The sequence below is a fragment of the Lactuca serriola genome, chromosome 9, assembly GCF_051521515.1.
Source record: "Lactuca serriola cultivar US96UC23 chromosome 9, Lser_US96UC23_V15, whole genome shotgun sequence".
In the NCBI taxonomy this organism is placed as follows: Eukaryota; Viridiplantae; Streptophyta; class Magnoliopsida; order Asterales; family Asteraceae; genus Lactuca; species Lactuca serriola.
Genome location: NC_136416.1, coordinates 110,307,630 through 110,332,521, shown reverse-complemented (window position 1 = coordinate 110,332,521; position 24,892 = coordinate 110,307,630).

The window sequence follows — 24,892 nt, the reverse complement described above, 5'->3', positions numbered from 1 at the left end:
AGAGTTTGGTATGTTTAGTTTCACATGGGTTTTATTCAGTAATGTATTGGGTTATTGGGTTACTTTCCAATGCATTCTTCATCTTTGGTCATTTCATTCGTCGTCAAAAGCAGAGGTTCTTAGAAAGTTTCGATTATGTTAGTTGGAGATCAATGGATGCATTAACCTATCAACTAATTCCATATGTTTTATATTTTCTGGGGGTTCTAGATATGTTTACCCTCAGTTGTGGTGCGGAATTTTGGTTCGTAACAGGCTCAAATTTGCCAGTTATCCTTAGTTATTAGAAGTTCGAATGTTGGGGCAATGCTGTTCAGTTTTCTAGTTGTGACTTTGATCTACGTAGAATATAATTTTTGCATGTTGTGTCGGTAGGATTTGTAGTGGGATTGATCCGACTAAAGTTTTGGCAACATTTCTAGATCACCTTGGAGGTTTTCTCGAGCTGGTTATGTATTGGTGGAATCTGCTCATTTTCAGTCAAGGTGTGGGATCTGGTCTTGGTCGTTCATAAGGATGTTTCTGATAACAGTTGAGGTTTGTCATTTCATTATATCTACTAATACTTCTCCTTTTTTGGTAAGTTTGTGAGGAAGAAAGAAATGCAGTAGATTTAGGAACGATTATATGTTCCCTTTTGGGGATGTAAATTGTGGTAGGTCATCAAATATGGTCATGAGGAGGTGTATATGGATTGATTAAGATAACATGAGAACACTTGATTCAAATTCATTGTTACAGATCTTAATTGGTTTGTAGCCCTTAAGTTAGAGCAAGAGTACAACCACCTATCTCACTCTTTGGTTGGGTGAGACCATGTTTTCTTTTTATTTTTTGTTAGTAGTAGCCTATGTTATGCATGGAATTGTGCATTACAGAAGGGTTTCGCTCATAACGTATTTAGATAATGATTGAGAGGGATATAGATTGGGTTCCTAAGATTTGATGGGTTTGTTTGAGTAACTTTAGGACCATGTGGTTGTTGGATAAGGTGTCTAAGTCCATAACTATTTCGGGCTTGTACTTGACCCGACCTGGCATGGTCCATTTGGGTTGCATGGCACCATGCAATTGGATAGACTAAATGAGAGAAATAACACTTGGAGATTATTAATATATTATAAGTTCTAATATATTAATAATATTATTTAATTAGTTGATCAAAGAATTAATTTGGAATTAATTAAGTGATCAAAGGATAACTAATTAAATATATGGGTTGATTATGTAAATCATCCATATCTTGTATAGTGGGCTAAGAGGCTCCATGGATTATCAAGTTGGGTTCTACCCATAGGATGCTCCATGGATCCTCCATGGGAGTTACAAACCCATGGGTCATGGAAATGAAGAGTCATGACACATTAGGGTTTACATGGTGTAACCCTAGATGTGTCAACACTATATAAGAAGCATATTCTCCACCAAAATCGGCTACACACATATAGACATAAGAAACTAGAGGGCTTGGCCGTTTTTGAGAAGTGTGTGTTATCTCAAGAGTCTTTCCAAGAGTATTTGGTGTTGTGTGAAGCATTTGAGGAATCACACTTGGGGTGCTAGGCTCACAAGGTATCAAGGAACACAAGCAACAACAAGGTAAGTTATTCTATCTATGATTCAAGTTAAAATTGTTCCCCATGTATGCTAGATAGGAATATAACCTTGGAATTCAACTTTGCATGATAATTAGACAAACATAGATCCAAGGTTATTAGGGTTGCATGTACACTTAGAAAGTGTTAGAATGCTCAAAACCCATCAGTGGTATCAGAGCCTAGGCTTGTTTGTTTGTTATTTGTGCTTAAAAGTTGAAGAAAGTCGAAAATCTTGCTGTCTGACTGATGGACTCGGCGAGTCCATGGGGAGGACTCGTCGAGTTCATGTGTATCTTCAACCTACTCGGCGAGTAGATTTGTGCACTCGGCGAGTAGAGTCGACAGAGTGCAGAATTTCGACTTGAGTTGCTGGAAGTGAATTAGAATCATTACCCTAAAATGTTTTGGTACTTGAAAACTTATTTTAGAAGGTTTAATGTCTTTTCTAACTCATTTACAACAACTAGTTATCAAAATTACAAAGATTAAATGTGATTTTGATTCTTGAAAGTGTTCATATTCATATTCTTGTTCTTATGATGTTTAGATGATCATAGGAATTATTTGTAACCTATGTGGTAGATTAATTCATGATCATAATGTGTTTTAATGGAGTCCATAACTTGTCCTCAAGTTATGGAAAACCAAAAGTCTCTTGGGTTAAAAAACCATTAAAAGAACACAAGAGTTAGGAAAAATGAAAAGTTCTCATTTTATTACTCTAATAAACTCATAAGTTACAAGAAATGAAAAGTTTTGAAAGTTTACAAAACTTGCCCTCAAGTTTTGGAACAAGTAAAGTTAAGTTAAAACTTTAGTTCCAACCCCTAGAATTTTAAAAGTTAAAATTCAACCCTTATACTTATATTATTATGATTTAATAATTACATATATATATGTATAAGAACAAAGTCGTCTTACCGCTAGTACGCCTCATTCACGAAGCCGGTCTATAAGGTGGGTATAAGGTTGTTGCCTATAAAATGGTGACTTAATGGGTGTCTACTCTCACCCACCGCTTGCTTGATCGGTGGAGGGTCGTTAGCCGAACGGGTAAGACAAGGACTTATTAATTCTCATTCAAAGTATGATGAATATTATAAAGTAACTAAATGTTTTATTAAATTCCCAATCTTAGTTACTTTAGGAAAATGTGAATAAGGTGCTATTCCATGAAATTACACTTTACACTTTGATTAAGTCGTTGGTGGAGCGTGTGTGGTTAACCGGCACACTAACTTGGACTTAACAAGGTAGGTAAAGGGTGACTTAGGGTTTATTATAATATCGATGGAGCGTGTGTGGTTAACCGGCACATCGATTGAGTGATAAACTTTAAGGGTACCAAGTGATTTGCATGGTTACTTCACACCTCGTTTTGTGATCCTCGGTATCCCAGTCACAAAACCTGGAGGGCACACTCAAGATTGAAACATGCCTTTGAAAAGTTCATTGAATCTCAAAGAATCTAGGAATTTCTAAGAACCATTCAAAAACCTAATACTAAAAATATTGCGGTTTTCGTGGTGGAAATTGGTGAATCGTCATTCACCTACCTTTCAAATATGATATAGCTTAGATTACGGCATACCTCTTCTAAGTTATATTATATTGTGATTGGATCCTAGCCTTAATATTACATTTGGGTGTTTTATTAAGGACTCTCTTATCTAAACTAATCTTGTCCTCTTTCCTTCAGATGTCTTTCAACAATGCTTCTAGCTCTAATCCTAATGGCTCCTTTACCCTTATGAACTTGTGTGGGAAAGTCACCTTTGATGGATCCAACTTCAATGAGTGGATCAGAAACATCAGGATGATTACCCGCTACGAGGACAAAGAATATGTCCTTGACAAGGAGCTTAAGGAGATTGATGAGTCCACTGCAACTCCTCAGGAGATCGCTGAATTTCGGGCACATGAAAGGGATGCTACGAAAGTAGCTTGCATCATGATGACCACGATGACAGCAGAACTCCAAAAGTCTTATGAGGATTTCTACCCTTATGACATGCACCAAGATTTGATGGAAAGATACCATCAAAGTGCAAGACAAGAGAGGTATGAAATCATCTGCTCCATGATAACAACCATGATGAAGGACGGGGAATCCGTCACGAGCCACATGCAGAAAATGCAAAGGTATGTGGATCGTTTGCTGAAGCTTAATGTGAACTTCCCGGAGGATCTTGCAATAGATATTATTTTGCATTCCTTACCATCGTGATATGATCAATTCCGCATGACATATCACATGAACAAGGAAGAAGTCACCCTCAGCAAACTTCAGGGACTTCTCAAGACCGCAGAAACAGGTCTTAAGGGGAAGTCAGTTGCTATCACTCCTACTCAAAACTCTACTCCGGTTTTGGCAATCGGGAAAAGTCGAGGGAGGAAGAGAAAGAGCTCTTCTAAGGGTACCAAGGCTCGGACCCTTGATGGCTCTTCTTCAAGTGGAACCAAGAAAGGTTTCATTACTCCTTCTTCTGACCCAAAAGAGGCTGAATGCTTCTATTGCCATGAAAAAGCTCATTGGAAGCGGAACTGCCCAAAATACCAGCAAGATGTGAAGGATGGGAAAGTTAAACCCAACCATGCAGGTATTTACACTATCATTTCTAATAACTCACCCCATTCTAATTCTTGGGTCCTTGATACCGGTTGTGGTATTCATATTTGTTGTGACTTGCAGGGACTAAGAAGAAGTGAGGATGTGGAGCAAGGAAGGATAAACTTGATCATGGGGAATAGGAAAGCTATACCTGTTACCCAGATTGGAGTTTATACTTTATCGCTAAGTAGTGGGTTTAGTTTAGATTTGAATAAGTGTTGTTATTCGCCAGGAATGGCAAGAAATATTATTTCCTTTCATGCTTTGTACAAACAAGGGTTTACCTTTTCATTTAATAATGAAGTTGGTTCTATTGATGCTTTCTTTAATAATGTTCTTTATTTTAAAGCATTACCTTGTGATGGTGTGTATGAAGCTGTATCAGTTGTTGATAATTTAGGAAATAATGTTTTGTGTATTGATTCTACTAATAATAACTTGGATAAAGCATCCTTATGGCATTGTCGTCTTGGACATATAAGCAAGAAGCGCATAGGCCAACTCCAAAAGGATGGAGTCTTGGAGTCGTTTGACCTAAAGTCAGATGATAGTTGCGAATCATGCTTACTTGGAAAAATGACAAAGTCACCCTTCACAGGTTCGTGTGAGAGGGGTGAAGGTTTGTTGGACCTTATACACACGGATGTGTGTGGACCATTCAAACATGTCACAAGGGATGCTAATCGTTATTATTTGACTTTTACTGATGATTATAGTAGATATGGATATGTCTACTTGATCAAGCATAAGTCAGAGACTTTCGAGAGGTTTAAGGAATTTAAACAGGAAGTCGAGAATCAATTGGGCAGGAACATTAAGATGCTTCGATCCGATCGTGGTGGTGAGTATCTTAGTTCAGAGTTCCTCGACTATCTAAGGGAATGTGGGATAGTCTCACAATTGACACCTCCCAGGACACCACAGTTGAATGGTGTGGCTGAGAGGCGTAATCGAACCTTGTTAGATATGGTTCGTTCCATGATGAGTCGAGCTACGCTACCAATCTCGTTCTGGGGGTATGCCTTAGAGACTGCCGCCCATATTCTTAATCTAGTCCCTACAAAGAAAGTTGCCAAAACTCCTCACGAGATGTGGACTGGTAAAGTACCTAAACTAGACCACATCAAGATTTGGGGTTGCGAGGCTTTCGTGAGACGCGAGACTCATGATAAGCTCGAACCTCGAAGCGAGAGGTGTATTTTCATCGGTTACCCACAGCGATCCTTTGGTTACCTCTTCTACAGACCTAGTGACAATGTGGTCTTTGTAGCAAGAAGAGGAGTCTTTCGAGAGAGAGAATTTATAAGCCAAGGAGACAGTGGGAGACAAATTGATCTTGAAGAAATTCGAGAATCAAGCGGTGAAGGAACTTCAAACTCTAGCCCTCAACTTGAGGAGGAAACTCCTGTTGAGCCAATTGACAAATCTGTACCTCTGAGACGTTCCACGAGAGTTAGGAGTGCACCTGAGCATTACTATGGATTCCATATTACTGCAGAAGGTGAGACACTTATTAGTGATGAGACACTAGTAAGTCAAGATGACCCTAACAGCTACGAGGAAGCCATGGCAGGCCCCGAGTCTGCTAAATGGAAAGAGGCTATGGATAGCGAGATACAATCCATGTATGACAATCAAGTTTGGAACTTGGTTGAAAATGTACCAGGTCGTAAGACAGTAGGGTGCAAATGGGTCTTCAAGAAGAAGACCGACATGGATGGTAAAGTACACACTTATAAGGCTAGACTGGTTGCAAAGGGCTTCTCTCAAATTTCTGGAGTGGATTATGATGAGACCTTTTCTCCGGTAGCCAAGATTAAGTCTATTCGGGTTCTGTTAGCCATAGCTGCATTTCATGATTATGAAATATGGCAGATGGATGTCAAAACCGCTTTCCTTAATGGAAAGTTGGCTGAAGATGTTTACATGAGTCAGCCAGAGGGTTTTGTCAGCAACGAGTACCCTAATAGAGTGTGTAAGCTTGAGAAATCCATTTATGGATTGAAGCAAGCACCTCGCAGATGGAATCTTTGCTTTGATGAAAAGGTCAAGGAATTTGGCTTTTCTAGGAGTGAAGATGAATCTTGTGTGTATGTCAAGGCTAGTGGGAGTATAGTTAGCTTTCTGGTATTGTATGTGGATGACATACTACTCATAGGAAACGACATTCCAACCCTGCAGGAAGTAAAGTCCTGGCTTGGGAAGTGTTTCGCTATGAAGGACCTTGGTGAAGCTGCCTATATTCTAGGGATAAGAATCTTGAGAGATCGGAGTAAAAGACTAATTGGACTTAGTCAGAGTACCTACTTGGATAAGGTGCTGAAGAGATTCAGCATGCAGGATTCCAAGAAAGGAGAGTTACCCATCCAGAGTAACACCAGATTGAGTAAGACACAAAGCCCTAGCACTGGGGCTGAGATAGCAGAAATGAGTCGAACACCTTACGCTTCGGCTGTAGGATCGATCATGTATGCTATGACGTGTACTCGACCCGATGTAGCTTTTGCCTTGAGCATGGTTAGTAGGTATCAGGCAAACCCTGGCAAGGCACACTGGACTGCGGTAAAGAATATCCTCAAGTACCTACGAAGGACTAAGGACTGGGTCCTTACCCTCGGTGGGAGTGATGACTTGAGAGTTGTAGGGTATAGTGATGCTAGCTTCCAGACTGATAGGGATAATTTCCGCTCTCAGTCGGGCTGGGTCTTTACCCTAAACGGAGGAGCAATTTCTTGGAAGAGTTCCAAGCAAGAGACAGTGGCAGATTCTACTTGTGAATCAGAGTATATTGCAGCTAGTGAAGCAGCAAAGGAAGCGATATGGCTGAAGAACTTCATTGGAGACCTTGGAGTTGCACCAGCTATTAAAGAGCCAATGGAAATTTTCTGTGATAGTGAAAGTGCTGTTGCCTTAGCCAAGGAACCAAGGGATCACGGGAGATCCAGACACATCGACAGAAAATACCATTTCATTAGACATCGGATCGAAGAAGGACTCCTCGTGGCAAAGAGGGTATCATCGGATGAGAACCCAGCAGATCCCCTCACGAAGGGACTGAGTAGGGTTAAGCATCTTCAGCATGCTCGGAGCATAGGGCTGAAGGATGATATAAGTTTTAGTAGTTAGATAACCTGGAAATTTGTAAAGTGTAATTGACATTTGATGATGAATAAAAGGTGTTTTATTTATGAGTAAAGTGTTGCTATCTCTTGTCAATCGTTTACTATATTTCTTTTGAATGTTTTGACTTCCAGAATAATTTTGTTTGGTATAACATATTATTCAAACCTCCACAGTCGGTCATATGTTGGAAGTAGATATGAATCAAGACTGTCATGTTTGGTTGTAGAGGTCTTGGACAAGGCTACAACAATCATGAGTGCTCATATGTTCTGAGCATTGGACACAACCCACGCTCACTGGAATCACTTCATGGAATTTTATCTCGAGTGATCGTGAGACGGTAATATCATATAAGTCTTCAAACCTAGAGATATGATTTGTTACTTACAAGTTGGTTATGCATTGACTGTACGAAACCGCATTGGTAACTCGATGTTATAAAACGTACTTTTGTGTGTAATTCAATGAGTGGTAGAACAAACATATGAGTCGAAGTTTATCTGTTCCTTCTTGGATTAGAAGCTGATATCTGGGCCCCTCGATGATTTTGTTTTGACCCATGTACCGGGCCCGGTCAGAACTAAGTTGATGTGTTCAATTAAGTTCTATGTCAAACAAATCGGAAATCGGGAAACAAATGTTGGACAATAAGCAAGACTATGTTCCATGTATTTGTCCGGCTGATATCTAGAACGGAGGATTATATGATCACTTATCTTAAATGGCGTATCATCATCTTCTCAGTTCCGAGAGACCTTGAAAGAGCTACGATTACCGGTCGGTTCCTGAAGTACTAGAGATATAGTTATTAGACTTATCCAAGTGGGAGACTGTTGGATAAGGTGTCTAAGTCCATAACTATTTCGGGCTTGTACTTGACCCGACCCGGCATGGTCCATTTGGGTTGCATGGCACCATGCAATTGGATAGACTAAATGAGAGAAATAACACTTGGAGATTATTAATATATTATAAGTTCTAATATATTAATAATATTATTTAATTAGTTGATCAAAGAATTAATTTGGAATTAATTAAGTGATCAAAGGATAACTAATTAAATATATGGGTTGATTATGTAAATCATCCATATCTTGTATAGTGGGCTAAGAGGCTCCATGGATTATCAAGTTGGGTTCTACCCATAGGATGCTCCATGGATCCTCCATGGGAGTTACAAACCCATGGGTCATGGAAATGAAGAGTCATGACACATTAGGGTTTACATGGTGTAACCCTAGATGTGTCAACACTATATAAGAAGCATATTCTCCACCAAAATCGGCTACACACATATAGACATAAGAAACTAGAGGGCTTGGCCGTTTTTGAGAAGTGTGTGTTATCTCAAGAGTCTTTCCAAGAGTATTTGGTGTTGTGTGAAGCATTTGAGGCATCACACATGGGGTGCTAGGCTCACAAGGTATCAAGGAACACAAGCAACAACAAGGTAAGTTATTCTATCTATGATTCAAGTTAAAATTGTTCCCCATGTATGCTAGATAGGAATATAACCTTGGAATTCAACTTTGCATGATAATTAGACAAACATAGATCCAAGGTTATTAGGGTTGCATGTACACTTAGGAAGTGTTAGAATGCTCAAAACCCATCAGTGGTGTGGGTCATGTGTCTTTAGGACAATGGTGATATGATGGTAAGATTGGAATAGTATCGTGAGCTTATCATTCTAGTGTTTTGATGGTGTCATGATGTATCGTGAACCAGTGGTTGCATGAATCACATAGGTGGAACCTGGTAGCCATTTGATCGAGACTCTTAGGTCTTGGATCGTTAGTTTTATTGGCATGGTTGGGTGTTAGTACATTTGAGAGTTGTAACACCCAGTTTTGAGTTGTTTCTTAATTCGGGGTCGATTCAATGATCAATTGTGATATTGCTTCGGGCCATGGGGAAAGAAAGGTTTAGACCCATTTGGATGTGGGTAAGAATTTTATGATACAATACTTTTTTTTGTTATTTGGAGCACAAGGTTATGTTGGTAAAGTAAAGGTTTAGACCTTTTATTGAATTTAAATATTTTAGTTGGATTGCTTAGAGCTTGTAGATCATAACTTGGTTTTCCTTTAATTATATTTTAAAGGTAAAAACGTCTTAAACTCGATGGTTTATTTGGTATATCTTGCTTGTGAGTTTGATTTTGTGCTTTTTAGTTCCATGAATTGATTCTTGAGATTATATGCTACTCCAGAAGTTTTGTGTTGTTTATTTTGACGTTTTCAAGGTCCCTTTTTCATAAAGTTTGTATCTTTGATGGATTGTTGATCTCTTGGTCAAGCTAGTAGACTAGATGTAACATCCCGGAATTTGCAAGTATTTTTGAATCCTCCCTTTATTATTATCCTTGTCAGATTTAGTCCTTCGGGATGGAAGGGTGGAGCCATGAGATGCCCTAACGGCTAAAGTTGCAGCTTTGGATCAGGAGGAGTATGCTAAGCGTACATAAGATTACGCTGAGCATACTAGGTGCACCCTAGTACGCCGAGTGTATACTTGTGTAAGCTGGGCGTACTAATGTCAAGAGAAAACCCTAATATTTAGGGTTTGAGTATTATATAAATGTCCTTAGGTGCTCATAACCCTCTACCATTCCAGCCTCTATATTTTTGAGTCGTTTTCCCCAACCCCTAACCTCTCTCTTGAGTGTACAAGCTAAAAGTGTGTGTTTTGAGTAGTTGAGGAAGAAGAAATCGCATCAAGGTGTTGGAGAAGTAAGGCAATCTTGAACATCTGAGATTATCTTGTCCTCAAGAACCTCCAGGAGGTAAAAAGCTTCCGCCTTTATGCTTGTATGATGTAGATCTTGCCTTGATAGGTTTATGACACCATTCTTGTCCCAAAAAGTCCCAAAATTGTGCATGTTATGTTTTGGACGTGTTAAGCTATCCTTTTAGATCCTAGGAAGGGTTCTAAGTGATAAAAATGATGTCCCGATAGCTACAAATGTCCCATGTAATTGGTAGAAAGGTATTATAGGATTAAGACCATATATTAAGGGCTTTTTGGATGTCTAAAGTCTTAAAGTTTGACACTTTACGTTTCTACGACACATTTGGTCGATGGATCTGGAATTTGGGCTTAAGTGCTTAATCCATTAAGCACTTATTAGAGTTTTGGTACATCTCACGTACACCCTACATAAAGATCAGTATGCTCCATGTATGCACTCAACATCCCCGCTTTCCACTCAACGCAGGACTTGCGTACGCCCCGCGTAACCGGGGGTACTCCCAGCATACACCCTTTGTTGGATTTTTCGCGAGATGGGCTTCGGATGTGGGCCACCTTTGGGCCAGTTTGGTTTGGGCCCTTGTTTGAAATTTTTAATAGAAATGTTTTGGGCTAATTTTGTAAATGGGCCTAAGGATGAGGCCCAATTAAAGAGTTGGGCCCAATTTGGAAAACTGGGCCAATTATGGGCCTTGAATATTTGGACCTTTTTGGATCAAGGATTTGGAGTTAGGCCTTGGCCCAAATTAGAGAAAGGAAAAATCGACTATTACCCTATGTTTGGGACCATATCCAAGATTGATATTCCAACTGTTGGTTGGTGTCTTTTTATTGTGATAGTTCGGGATTTTTAGTGCGTCATCAGCCGGAGTTTTCAGTTCAATTCGACACTATGAGGTGAGTTTTTCTCACTATACTCAAGGGTCTTGGGCACCAAGGTCGGCCCTTTGGATTGTTATCTTGCATTATTACAGTTGTGATATATTAGATTGGTATCCTGGTAGATAGGATATTTTTAGATGGTTAAGATCGGTTAAATCGGTATCCTAGGGTATAGGTGGATGTTATGATTGATTGTCTGAAAGGCGTATATGACTATTATATGTGACAGCTTATGTTTGACATTTACATGATTATTATGTGATAGTGGGTGGGTTGAGGCGGTCCTGCTCTATGCTCTCGGCCAACATACCCAGGGCGGCCCGAATAGACTGAAGGCTCATCAGGGTGTACCAGTCAGGCTGAAGTCCCAGAGAATGGTCCAAAAAGCCTGAACGTGCGATAAGTCAGTCCAGACATGCTAAAGAATCTGATAGTAGGCCACTTAGGTAGAAGGTTGATGAGGCGGTCTAGTCATGTTGAAGACTCTGTATGCATGTTGTTTGTTATGATATTGTTCTGTTATATGGCGTTGGTATTTTGGGGGAACTCACTAAGCTTCGAGCTTACAGTTTGGTTTGTGGTTTTTGGTACTTCAGAGGATCACGAGAAGGCGAAGGATTGATCGTGTACCTCCTCATATTTTGTGATATGATTTCTAGGAATTACTCTGATGATAAACTATTTTGAAAACAATTTGTAATAAATGGTGTTTTTGGATGTTTGAAAAAGTTTAAATTTTTTTTGAAATTTATGGATGTTACATGTTGGTATCAGAGCCTTTGTTTGAGTGAATTGGAGGAAGACTCGTGTGAATCCAATCTGTAACTAAGTAAATGATTTTCAAAATGGTTTTCAAAATACTAAAGGAGGATACAAAGTGTACAATCACCCAGAGCCAGTAAGTAGAACTCAAAATACCATATTGTTATTTGATATTGTGATATGCTAGAATAGCATGCTAGTGATAGGCTAGGGATATTCAGAAATTGCATGATAGAATTTCCTAACTATATGATTCATGATAGCCTAGGCTATTCATTATATGAAATTGACATCATTAATGTAGTTGCTTAGTGTACACATACAGTTGTATATAACTAAGATCTTATAGCCTGAAAATGTTTGGTTTGGCCTTATTTACAGTTCTTGTTTGATGAAAGGATTAGGGTAAGATCAAATATTCGAATGTCTATAGGGTCCAGTGTTATGTCTGGCTAGCATACACGAGTGTTGCAGGGTTGGTGGAAGTTTCGTGGATGACTTGTGTAGGGTCAGTCGGCCAGTTGTGAGATGTTATCCTTCCTCTAAGAGTGAGGATTAAGTGTTCGCCTATGTTTATGTATATTGCTAGGGTTCTGTGTTGATCCTTAAGACAAATATGGGTAGGCGTGGAAGGTACTATGGGCTCATACTATTTAAAGCACAGGACCAATACGTGTAGCAAGGAAGTCACAACCCCTAGGGTTTTCTTAGGAGTTGGTTCTCTATTGTTTATGTGAATTATCTTATATCTCCCTGGTGTATTTTTTAGTATGGTGGTTACAAGGCAATTTAAGACCAGATCCAGATGAGGATCAAGAACTGGCAGTCAGGGCAGGCCAGCAGTGTCGGGGGCCATTGGTCAAATGAGACTAAATGAGTTGGATGCCAGGATTCGGGAGATCGTGCACAATGAGGTTGCTGTATTTTTCCGGGCCGAATTACCGGAGATGTTTGGGTCTATTAAGACCGCTATGGTGGAGTATTTTGATGAGCGTTAATGAGCCATGGCTGAGACAGCTGCCGCTGCAGCTTCCGCATCCGTAGCTGCTGAACGCGGAAGGGATGGTCGGTCCTTCCAATATCAGGACTTCGATAACATGAAGCCCCCGACTTTCAATGGGATTCAGGACCCGATTGTAGCCATAAGGTGACTATCTGATGTGGAGGGATGTTTCTTCACTTGTTCATGCCCTTCTGACCTGAAGATCAAGTAAGGTTCAGGGCGAAGGAGTGGTGGAGACTTGTTACAGGTTCGTATTCTGATGAGCAGAGAGCTTATATGACATGGGATTAGTTCAGGGATATGTTACGCACTCACTACATTCCTCGAGTTGAGCACAAGAGGTTGGCTCAAGAGTTTTTTGGATCTGAAACAAGGTACAGAGACAGTGACGGTGATCACCCGGGTATTTACCAAGAGGGCGATGTTTTGCCTAGAGTTTGCTTCCGAGTAGGCTTAGGTGATTCGTTATCTGAGCATGATCAAGACTGAAATCAGACCGTTCGTGTCCACTGAGAGATATGATACTTTACTGGAGTTACAGGAGGCAGTCAGGAGGCGTCAGCTTGAGATTGAGTTACTGTTGAGGGATTAGAGGCAAGTCTTTGTACAGGCACAGTCGGCGCCGAAGCGGTTCAAAGCCGTTGATTCTTGGTCTGGAGGTCAGTGTGTCTGCACTTGTGGAAAGTGCAGGAAGGTTCATGGCGAACCTTGTCGATCCAGTGGTGTATGCTGTAAGTGTGGTAAAGAGGGGAACTTTGTGTGGGATTTCCGTCAGTTAGCCCCGATTCAGTGTATGATGATTTCTTATCACTGCGATCAAATTGGTCACATGAATACCAATTTTCTGTAATTCGCTGCTAAGCCGGTGCAGGCTCCAGCACCGGCTACTTTGAGAATCCCTGACGGGAGTCAGGGTAGGCAAAGCCTCCAAAGGCTCTGGGATGCACTTTCCAGCTTACTGTCAAGGAGACCAGAATAGCACTAGATGTGGTGGCTAGTATGTTTGTATCCCTTATCTTATTAATTATGTTTAGTGTATATTCATATGTATGTACCTATGTTAGGTATGTTTTTAGTGAACTCTTTGCCTGTTCTTTTATTGTTTGACTCGTGGGGCGAGTCAGTCATTTGTCTCTCGATCGTTTTGCAAAGGGTTAGGTTTGCCTACAGGAGAGCTAGAGTGTCTGTTACGAGTCTCCATTACCAATGAACACGGAGTTTTTGCTTCATCGGGTTATCGAGGTTGTGTTCTAGAGATATTTTGGGTGTCTTTCCCAATTGACTTGATCCGGATTCCCATGGGAGATGTTTGAGTTATAGTGGGTATGGACTGGCTGGGTCATTTTGGTGCCATGATGGACTACAAGGGTCAGCGTGTAGTAGTTCGAACCCCAAGTGGGGTAGAAATGGTTATCTATAGTGAGGGCACCAACTTAAGTTCAGGGTTTTGCTTAACTTTCAGGGATTAACAGTATATTGAGCACGGATGTGTGAGTTATTTGGCTTATGTGATGGATACGCGAGTTAGGGAACAGGTCTCGGTTTCTGAGGTTCCAATCATTAGAGATTTTGTTGATGTGTTTCCGGAGGAGTTACCTGAAGTAACTCTTGAGAGACAGGTCGAGTTCAAGATTGACCTTGTTCCAGTTGCGACCACTATTGCCAAGGCGTCATACTGATTAGCAACGCCAGAGATCCAGGAGCCATCATCTCAGCTACAAGAGTTGCTAGGCAAGCATTTCATTTGTCCGAGTAGTTCACTGTGGGCAGCGCCGACTCTCTTAGTTAGGAAGAAGGATGGTTCACACCAGATGTGCATTGACTATCGGGAGCTAAAGAAGTTGACGGTGAAGAACCATTATCCCGTCCCACGGATAGATGACCTATTCAATTAGTTACAGGGAGCATCTTGGTTGTCCAAGATAGATTTGAGGTCCGTGTATCATCAAGTCAGGGTGAAGGAGGAAGACATGAAGATGACCACATTTCAACTCGTTATGGACATTACGAGTTCGTGGTGACATGGTTTGGGCTCACCAACACGCCGACAATATTCATGGACCTGATGAATCGAGTATGTAGGCCAATGCCCGATCACTGAATTATTGTGTTCATCGATTATATCATGGTTTATTTCAAGACCAGAGAGCATCAGAAGGAGCATCATTGTGAGCTTTTGGGAGTTTTGAGATGAGAACAACTTTATGCTAAGTTCCCGAAATGCGAGTTTTGGTTACGAGAGTTTCAGTTCCTTGGACATCTCGTGAACCAGCATGGGATTTTGGTTGACCCGACTAAAATTGATGCAATGGGAGGTTCCGAAATCCCCCTTGGATATTAGGAGTTTTTTGGGTTTAACAGGGTACTACCAAAGATTCATTCATGATTTCTCCAAAATTGTAGTACCCCTCACTCATCTAACAAGGAAGTTGGTAGATTTCTAGTGGGCCCTGAGTAGTACAAATCATTTGAGACCCTCAGAAAGCGACTTTGTGAGGATCCAGTCTTGACCCTTCCAGAGGGAGTAGAGGATTTTGTGGTTTTCTATGATGCATCTATCACAAGATTGGGAGCAGTCCTTTAGCAGAGAGGATGAGTGGCAGCCTATCCATCAATGAATTTGATGACGCATGAGTCGATATATCCTATGCATCATCTTGAGTTGGGAGCGGTGGTGTTCACTCTCAAGATCTGGAGGCATTACGTCTATAGGGCCTGCTGTATCTATCACATCCCTAATTTCTCGGCCAGAAAACACCGATTTTCTATATGCTTTATAAAAAATCAGAGTACCTCTTTTAATAAAACTGGTGTGGAATTTGTTCCCAGCAAAACATCATAAATACATTATCAAAGCATTTCCGAAGAAACGTATTTTTATTCATTTTAAAACATTTGGGATGTCATCATCAATACAGGAACATAAGAATAAACAAAACTTACATTCATTATCACTAGTGATTTATATCTCCTTAATCTCTCAGTGTAATGTTACTTCATATCAACACCTATGATATAAATAAACTGAGTTGGCCAGGTTGGGACACCTGGTGAGTACATAGGGTTTTTAACCCACAATAATATAATTATTATGTTTAAAAATCAAACAGTCAACCTAATTACCCATCCCCATTATCTTCCCTACTCTTAAGGGTCTACCATAAGATTCATCTATCCTGCATTCGTTCATTTCGACGTCCCTTTCTTCCATGGTTTATAAGACAGACACTAATTTCATAGCTGCCAATTCACAAAATCCATAGCTGCTAAAGTTCATTTATCAGGTACTAAATCCATAGCTACCAGTGTAGGTACTAAGTCCATATCTACCAATGTTTATCTAACGTGCACTAAGTCCATAGCTTGCAGGTACTAAGTCCATAGCTACCAACACATAACAGGTACTAAGACCATAGCCACCCGTGTTTACATAATAGGTACTAAGTCCATAGCTACCAGTGTTTGTCCAATAGGCACTATGTCCATAGTTGTCGATGTTATTTATTAGACACTAAGTATATAGCTGCCAATGTTTACTTATATCAACTTTTATCTCTCATTATTCATCTACCCATGTCATACCCAACATATTTGTAGATATAAAATACATATATAGTTTAAATCATTCTAAAACATGTATAAAATCATTCATCCAACATAGACAGCAAATATTCAGATAGTATCCACACATAGCACGTAATTTACTGGGTAAGGAGGTCAGTGGCACTCGGACCGCACTTCGTTACTCTTAAAACAATTATCCCTTGATGAAACCTAGTATCATTACCACTAGAGTTTAGTTTTCCGTTGACGAAACTATTTAATAGTCTAGCTATTATTACTATTATATAAGCGTTAAACAATACTCATATAACCCATAATAATAGCCCAAATACTCCTTATAAGTTCCTAATAACATTACTATATTGAAAGATAAGCTATACTAAAGATAGGATAGGCATAACTCACTTACAGCGGGTTTTCTCGAAAACCGGGCTCCGCTTGAGCAGCGTTCTCGAGCCGCAAGGCTCTTCTTCTTGGAGCCATCGGGCACTCCGGGGCTTCCGCCTCGTGCTAGGGAGGTTCCCTAGGATTTTCGGAGGGTTTTGGGGATAGAGAGAGGCTCTAGAGATAGGGGAAGTGATGGGAGGTGTGAGTAATGAAGAGGGCTTCATCTCTTATTTATAGGGGGCTGGAGACACCCAGACACATCCTAGTGCTGACACGTGGCATCGCACACAGGGTGTAAATCAGTCGATTTTATAAAATTCATAAATTTTGCATAAGAACTCCTTTTTCGATGTTCTTTATATCCAAGTGTAGGTAAAAACAATATCTACAACTTTCATTTAGACTCCGTTAGCTAATTCTCGACCGGTCTTAAATTTAACAGTAGCAAGAGATTATACTATTAAATGTCCGCGTAAAATTCATATCTTCTACATACGGACTACGTTTTCGTCTGTCTTTTTATCGTTAAGTTCCTATTAATAAGATCTTCAATTATCATTTAGGTCGCATAAGCCAAAAACCGCTCGATCTAAAATTCGAGTTTCGGGCCGTGCACTACTATGCGAAATCTTAGAAAATTCATAACTTCTTCATACGAAGTTAGATTTGGGCGTTATTTTTTTGTATGTTCTTGGTTTAACATATACTACAAATTTTGTTTAGATATTTAAGGCTAAGAAGTCCTTTATCAAAAATTCAGTATTTACGTCTCCCAGTGTTGTGTTAGTTTTGCCGTAAAACTTCGACGGGTCATAACTTCTTCGATATAACTTGGATTTCGGCGTTCTTTATATGTACAGAACCCTTGAGAAATATTCTACAACTTGGTTAAGATTATTTATTCTAAATAATCATTTGTAAAAAAGAAATTTTTGACCCCTATTATCTCTAAATTGACTATCCCGGATCTACGGACATTATAACTATCTCCCCTTAGGATGATTACGTCCCGGAATCATCATCGAAATAGGGCTCACATGATGACTCCATACATTATCTCTTCATCCTAAGTAATAACTATAAGTTTGATGTTTCTTCGAACGAGTATCTAACTCTAAGACTTCCTGAATGCAGGTGGTGCTCGATCTTGGACCCGCTCTCTATCTCATGTCAGAGTTTCAATCATGATCTTCTTGTTATGATCTCGGTTTTTATTGGAGACTCCTTCTTTAATAAACTTGAGATAAGTTTCTTCCTTCGTTTATCATAATATACTGATAGTCATGTTCTAATGACCTCTCATCGTATGATGCATTGCTTGGACTCAGGTCTTTTAGAGTCGGATTCCAGAACAAACTATACCTTCCTCCATGTTCTATTCAAATCTTAAAAGGTAGCATTTCTAGCTACAAGAAACCATCGTGATACCTCAACGGATCACTTTGATTAATTCTTCCGGCTTAAGTCAGGTGCTACATCGAATTTGGTTCTCAGAACCACGTAACATACTCGTCGTAGTCGAACACAATTTGGTATGACCACTAGGGTCAGACTAACAACAATATTCTTAGTCATTACCAAAACAATGGTAACGACATACTTGAATAAAATGGTATCAATTACTATCTTCTTGGTAACCTTGTGACTTTCCCTGATCCAAGTGGGAGTCCTATGCTTCCGGTAGTATAGGCCTCTACTACCATTCACTCCTACTTATACTTGTCCCAAGTATTGTCTTGCAGTTTTCCAAGTCACCATACAAGAAAATCACATAACAAGTTAACACACCAGATAACGAAATGAAGGTTTTATATTATTCCTTGAAACGATTACATAGGTGTTCAAGTTCACCTTAGATTATGCCTCTAATAGGCTACATTATACGATACTATCCACACGGCTACTTCATAACTCAATTTTTGGATATGAAGTCCTCATCCTTGATTCCTTGCGTTGTTTTCTGCTTTGTCAAGGATGATGTGGAATGCCCTTGGCCTTGGTGGTGCATCTGGCCTTGCTACTTTATCTTTCCTCGGGCACTCTCTAGACATGTGCCCCTTGACTCCACATCCGAAGCATACCTTATCATTATGTGTACAATCCTTGGAATAGTGACCGGTCCTCCCACACTTGTAACAAGTCACTTCTTCGTTCCATCTCCCATAATGATTCTTCTTGCACTTATCACACCATCTTGCTTCACCTCTTTCTCCTCATCCAAGCTTCGAGAATTTGCTCTCCTTATTGGACCTTGAAGATCCTTCAAAATTACACTTATCTTTTTTACACCCTTTTCTCTTATCAGGGTCTCTACGTTCTTAGCTGCTCTAACGGCTATTTTCAAAGTAGTTGCCATTTTGACCGTTGGGCCAAAGTCTGTGGGCAGTCCATTAGCAAACCTATCGATCTTGGAGAGTTTAGCAGGCACCAAGTAGGGGAATAGCTTCATTCTCTCAGTGAATGCAGTGGCATACTCATCCATACTCATCTTTCCTTTCTTCAGGTTCTAAAATTTGTTGTTTAGGTCTATCGGATCTATCTCTGAGCAATATTGCATTTTCAACTGCTCCACGAATGCTTCTCAAGACATTCGCCTGGTTTTTCCTCGTGTCATTTTATCTACCACCATCTTCCACCAACTTAGCACTCTAGTCTTTAGTTGTCTGACTGCAAATACGGTCTTTTTCCTGTCGCTACAGTCACAACTTTCAAACACCATCTCCATTTCGAAGATCCAGTCCATAGTCTCAACCGGCTTCGGGCTTCTGGAAAGGCTTTGTGGCTTGGAATCCAAGAATTTCTTATATATTCGTCCATCCTTGTCTTTTCCTTACTTCGGGCCATTCCTTCGTTCTCATTGAGTCCCAACTTGACTCACAGGGCGGCTATGTTCCCTTCCTCCGATTGCTTAGGAATCAGCTCTGTTTGCTCAATGGGCATGGTAGGTTCGTCCACATTTTCATGCAACATCCTCCTCATTTCTTCCCTTTGTTCAGCTAACATAGCCCGAATCATGGCTTGTACTCCAACCATGGTGATTGTTCAGATGTAGCTTCTACTACAACATGTATTTGTTCAATCACTAGGGGTTGTTGATTCCTATTTCCATTCACGTTTCCAGTTCGGGTTCTTGCCATTTCGTTCTATACACCAAATCAGACGTTCTGTGCGAAATGAAGAGAATTAAGATAGGAAAGATTTTATTTACGATCGACGTGTAAATCTTCTTATTACTCTGAAAAGTTACATGCCAGTTCTAATACCATAATTAAACATTTAGAAGTTTGAACAAGTAAAGTTTCCAGATCCGGTCGGTAACAGACCATAGATCCAATCATACATTTAGCATCATAAATCATCACAAATCATTTAGCACATAAAAGCATGTTAGGCATTTTCCCTAAATAAGCTAGTACTTGTGTCTATTCAAGTGTATTACCTAAGACACACTCCTCACAATGATTGCTTAGCATTCTAAGTTTAAGTCTAGAAATAAATCGATATTCCTAGTACGCTTAAACTAATACTCTGATACCAACTGTGACATTCTCATTTTCACGGCCAGAAAAGACCGATTTTGTTTATGCTTTATAAAAAATCAGAGTACCTCTTTTAATAAAAATGTTGTGGAATTTGTTCCCAGTAAAACTTGATAAATACGTTATCAAAGTATTTTTGAAGAAAAGTATTTTTATTCATTTTAAAACATTTCAGATGTCATCGCCAATACAGAAACAAAAGCATAAACATAAGTTACATTCATTATCACTAGTGATTTATATCTCATTAATCTCTTAGTGTAATGTGACTTCATATCAACACCTATGATATAAATAAACTAAGTGGGTCAGGTTCGGAAACCTGGTAAGTACATAGGGTTTTTAACCCACAATAATATAATTATTATGTTTAAACATCATGCAATCAACCCAATGCACTAAATCCATAAGAGTCATCTATCCTGCATTCGTTCATTTCGAAGTACCTTGCTTCCAAGTTTTATAAGACAGGCACTAATTCCATAGCTGCCAATGCACTAAATCCATAGTTGCTAAAGTTCATTTAGCAGGTACTAAATCCATACCTACCAGTGTAGGTATTAAGTCCATAGCTACCATTGTTTATCTAACATGCACTAAGTCCATAGCTACCAGGTACTAAGTACATCGCTACCAACTCCTAAAAGGTCCTAATTCCATAGCTATCCGTGTTTACCTAATAGGTACTAAGTGCATAGCGACCAGTGTTTTTCCAATAAGCACTAAGTCAATAGTTGCCGATGTTATTTATTAGGCACTAAGTCTATAGCTGCCAATGTTTACCGACATCATCTTTTGTCTCTCATTATTCATCTACCCATGTCATACCCAACATATTTGTGGATATAAAATACATATACAGTTTAAATCATTTTAAAACATGTATAAAATCATTCATCCAACATACAAAGCAAGTATTCAGATAGTATGCACACATAGCACATAATTTATATAAAATACTTCATATTTATGTGTAAGATGAAAGTAACTATGCACTCACTGGGTAAGGTGGTGAGTCGGCATTCGGACAGCACTTTGTTACTCTTAAAACAATTATCCCTGACGAAACCTAGTATCATTTGTTTGATTAGTGTCTAACTCCATAACTATTTTGGTATCTACTTGACCCAATGGTGCATGGTCGTGTTGGGTTGCCTTCACCAAAGCAACTTGATAGGATGAATTATGGAGAGAGAAGATTAATTATGATTTATTAATATATTATGATAATATATATTAAAGGAGAAATCATATTGTTTAATTAATATTAGTCAAGAATTAATTGATAATTAGTTTTGTGACTAAAAGAGATTAATTAAACTTAAGGGACTGGAACTGTAATTATAAGATAATTGCATTTGGGCTATGGATCACCTTGGAATAATAGGTTGGACGAATTCTATGGGAAAACCCATTAGAAATCATCCAATGGATATTCTAAAAGGGTCCATGGGCTGCTTAGGGCTTAAGCAGTCAAATTAGGGTTTCCTAGTTGAAAACCCTAATAGCCTACATGTATATATAGTATTCTTAAGCCCCAAAAACGTGGCGAAGAGTTTCACTTGGGTTTCTGGACGTTTTGGGCAGCCTCCTCTCTCCTTATTCTTCTTCCTCTTCCTCTTGGTGTTTGTGAGCCATTAGAGGAGTGACAATTGTGACTCTAAGCTTTCTAAAGTCCTTACAAGGAGGATTTTAGATTTTTATACTACATAACAATCAAGGTAATATCTAAACCTCGTTCCTATGTTAATATGATTAATAGTATGCTAGATCTAGGGTTTAAAGTCTTGGATGAATTGCATGTACAATAGAGAAACCTAGATCCAAGCATTAGGGTTTGCATGAGCACATAGGATGTTCTTATGGCTAAAACCCATCAGTGGTATCAGAGTCCTGATTGGTTTCTATTGTATTGATGCTTTGGTTATTTGTTCAAGCTTCAAAATCGATTTTTTGGCTCCCTGACTGATGAACTCGGCAAGTTCCAATGTGGACTCGGCGATTTGCTCCTACTCGGCGAGTTCGGGCGTCAGTAAGAGCAGATTTCGGGATTTCTTGCTGTTTTGCTTGAGGATACTTGCCCTAACTATTTTGGGTCTTTAATATTCGAATTTTATCTTATATTTGAGTATATCCTTGATTAAACAAGAGATAATTACCAATTGATTGGATAATAACTTCCTTATATGATTAAAGATTGATTATTTGTATTAATTGGGTAACTTATCTTGCAAGAAATTGAAATTAGGTCAAATATAGATAATGACAAAATTAATTGTTTAATTTCTATTATTTGTTATTTGATCCTTGTGTTGTGAAAAAGTTTCATTTGTGCCCATGCAAGTTTTATGGTTTAAATTTGAACTTAAAGGTTTTGTTTTGAAACTTAAATAGTTGAAACCCTAATGTTTTGAAATGTTTCAAAAGTTGCCCTCAAGTTTTGGAGTTTAAAAGTTGATTAAAAGTTTAATTTAGAAATGTTAAATTCTAAAACCCTAGTATTGTTTTGAAAAGTTCAAATCACACCCTTATGGTTTTATTAATTAATTAAATTGTATAATTAAGAGAGATTTAATAAATCCATAAGAGTTTTGGTTTACAATTTAATTAAATTAAAAGTATAATTATTAAATTTGACCACCTATTATTTTAAAAGTGTAAAATACACCCTATACTATATATAACATTAAAAGTCTAATATATATGTATGAGTAAAATTCAGTCTTACCGTTACTAGGCCTCATTCACAAAGCTGGTCTATAAGGGGTATTTAAGGAAATTGCTTATAAAATGGTGATTGAATGGGTATCCACTCTTACCCACCGCACTCTTGACTAGTGCAGGGTCGTTAGCCGAACGGATAGGATAGGACAGAAACCTTTCATTAGAAGTATAATGAAGTACAAAAGTAACTAAATGCTTTTACAAATTCCCAATCTTAGTTACTTTAGGCAAAAGTGAATTGATGCAATTCCATGAAATTAGACTTTTTGCCCTGCGAAGACGTTAGTGGAGCATGTGTGGTTAACCGGCACACTAAATAGTTCTAAGAAAAGATAGCAAAGGGTGACTCAATGTTTGTCATAGTTCGCTGGAGCGTGTGTGGTTTATCCGGCACATCGAATAGATGATTGTAACATGTGGGGGCACCATGTAAGTTTGCATGGTTATTCACACCCGCTTTGTGATCCTCGGTATCCCAGTCACAAACTAGAGGGGCATATCGAGATTTAAACATGCCATTGAAAAGTTCAATGAATCTCAAAAGATCTAGGAATTTTCAATAGATTTAAAACATAAGTGTCTTTTTCGTTTTTCATGGTGGAAATTAGTGAATTGTCATTCATTACCTTCAAATATTCTGCAACTAGATTATGACATCCCTTTACTAGTTTGTAGAGTGTTGTGTTGGGTCCTAGCCTTAATATCTCATTTGGGTGATTTATTAAGGACTCAATCAATCAACTAACTTGAATTTAATTTTTTCTCCCGTTTTGTAGATGTCAAAGTATGACAACTATGGTCTTCCCAAATCCCGTGGAACAAGCTTTTCACATGAAGATGATATTCCACGATTCGATCGAGGAACACGAGATCATGCTTCACTTCCTCCACCTCCTCCTATTATTCTCCCTAACCCAGAAGTTCAAAAGATTGAAAAGTTCAAACTCACTCAAGCCCTTTTGGCAAGTAAACATGAAGAAGGAAAGTCAGTGTGTGCACACATCCTAGAGATGAAGTCACACATTGATATATTAAGAATGTTGGGATCTGTTGTCTGCGAGGAACTGGCTGTTGACTGGGTTCTTCAGTCACTTCCTGACTCATACAGTGAGTTCATAAGAGAGTACTATATGATGAACCACTACGTAACTCTCATTGATCTCACCTATATGCTTATTGTTGTTGAATCAACAATGATTTGGTGCACTGGAAAAGCAAAGTTGATTGGTGGATCTGCCTTCCAAACCTCTATGGATATAGGCAATGGCAACGAAATGCATGCCATGATCGAAAATTTTGATCATAAAAGAAAGGCAAAGTCAGAAGTAGTTCCATGTGCTGTTCCAAAAGAGTCAATTTGCTTTTATTGCCAAGAAAAAGGGCATTGGAGACGAAGCTGCCCTATTTACCTAAGAGATCTAAGAGATGGGAGAGTCAAAACGTATGGCTCTGCTTTAGGTAAAATCCATTAACTAACTCTTTTAAGGTCCTATTCTAGATTCTTAATTCATGATGTGATAAGATTACAATTGATGTTTTGTAGGATTGAAGAAAGGAAATGAAACTTAAGGGAAGAAGTGAACAAAGTCTAATCGTGAAGAAATGGATTTCGATCGCATTGCTTGAAGATTGGATTCTTGAGCTACTACTTAGAGTTAGAATAGATTGCTAAGAGATATGTATTAACATAGTTTTTCAATGAATTGCATTGTAAGGACAAATTTTTCTGCAATAAAATAGATTTTGATTTTATATTTATCCTTGCAATGGCGTGTATGAAAATGTTTCCGATATTAGCAATAATAGATTTGTTTCTTAATTATGTTATTTGTGGAAATGTCAAGAATTTACCAAATAGGGAAAGTTTCTCGTCGCCCAAGTTTCAATTGGACAGAAACTTAGAATCATACAACTTGGTTGCATGATGAATGAGAAATTTCATATTTGG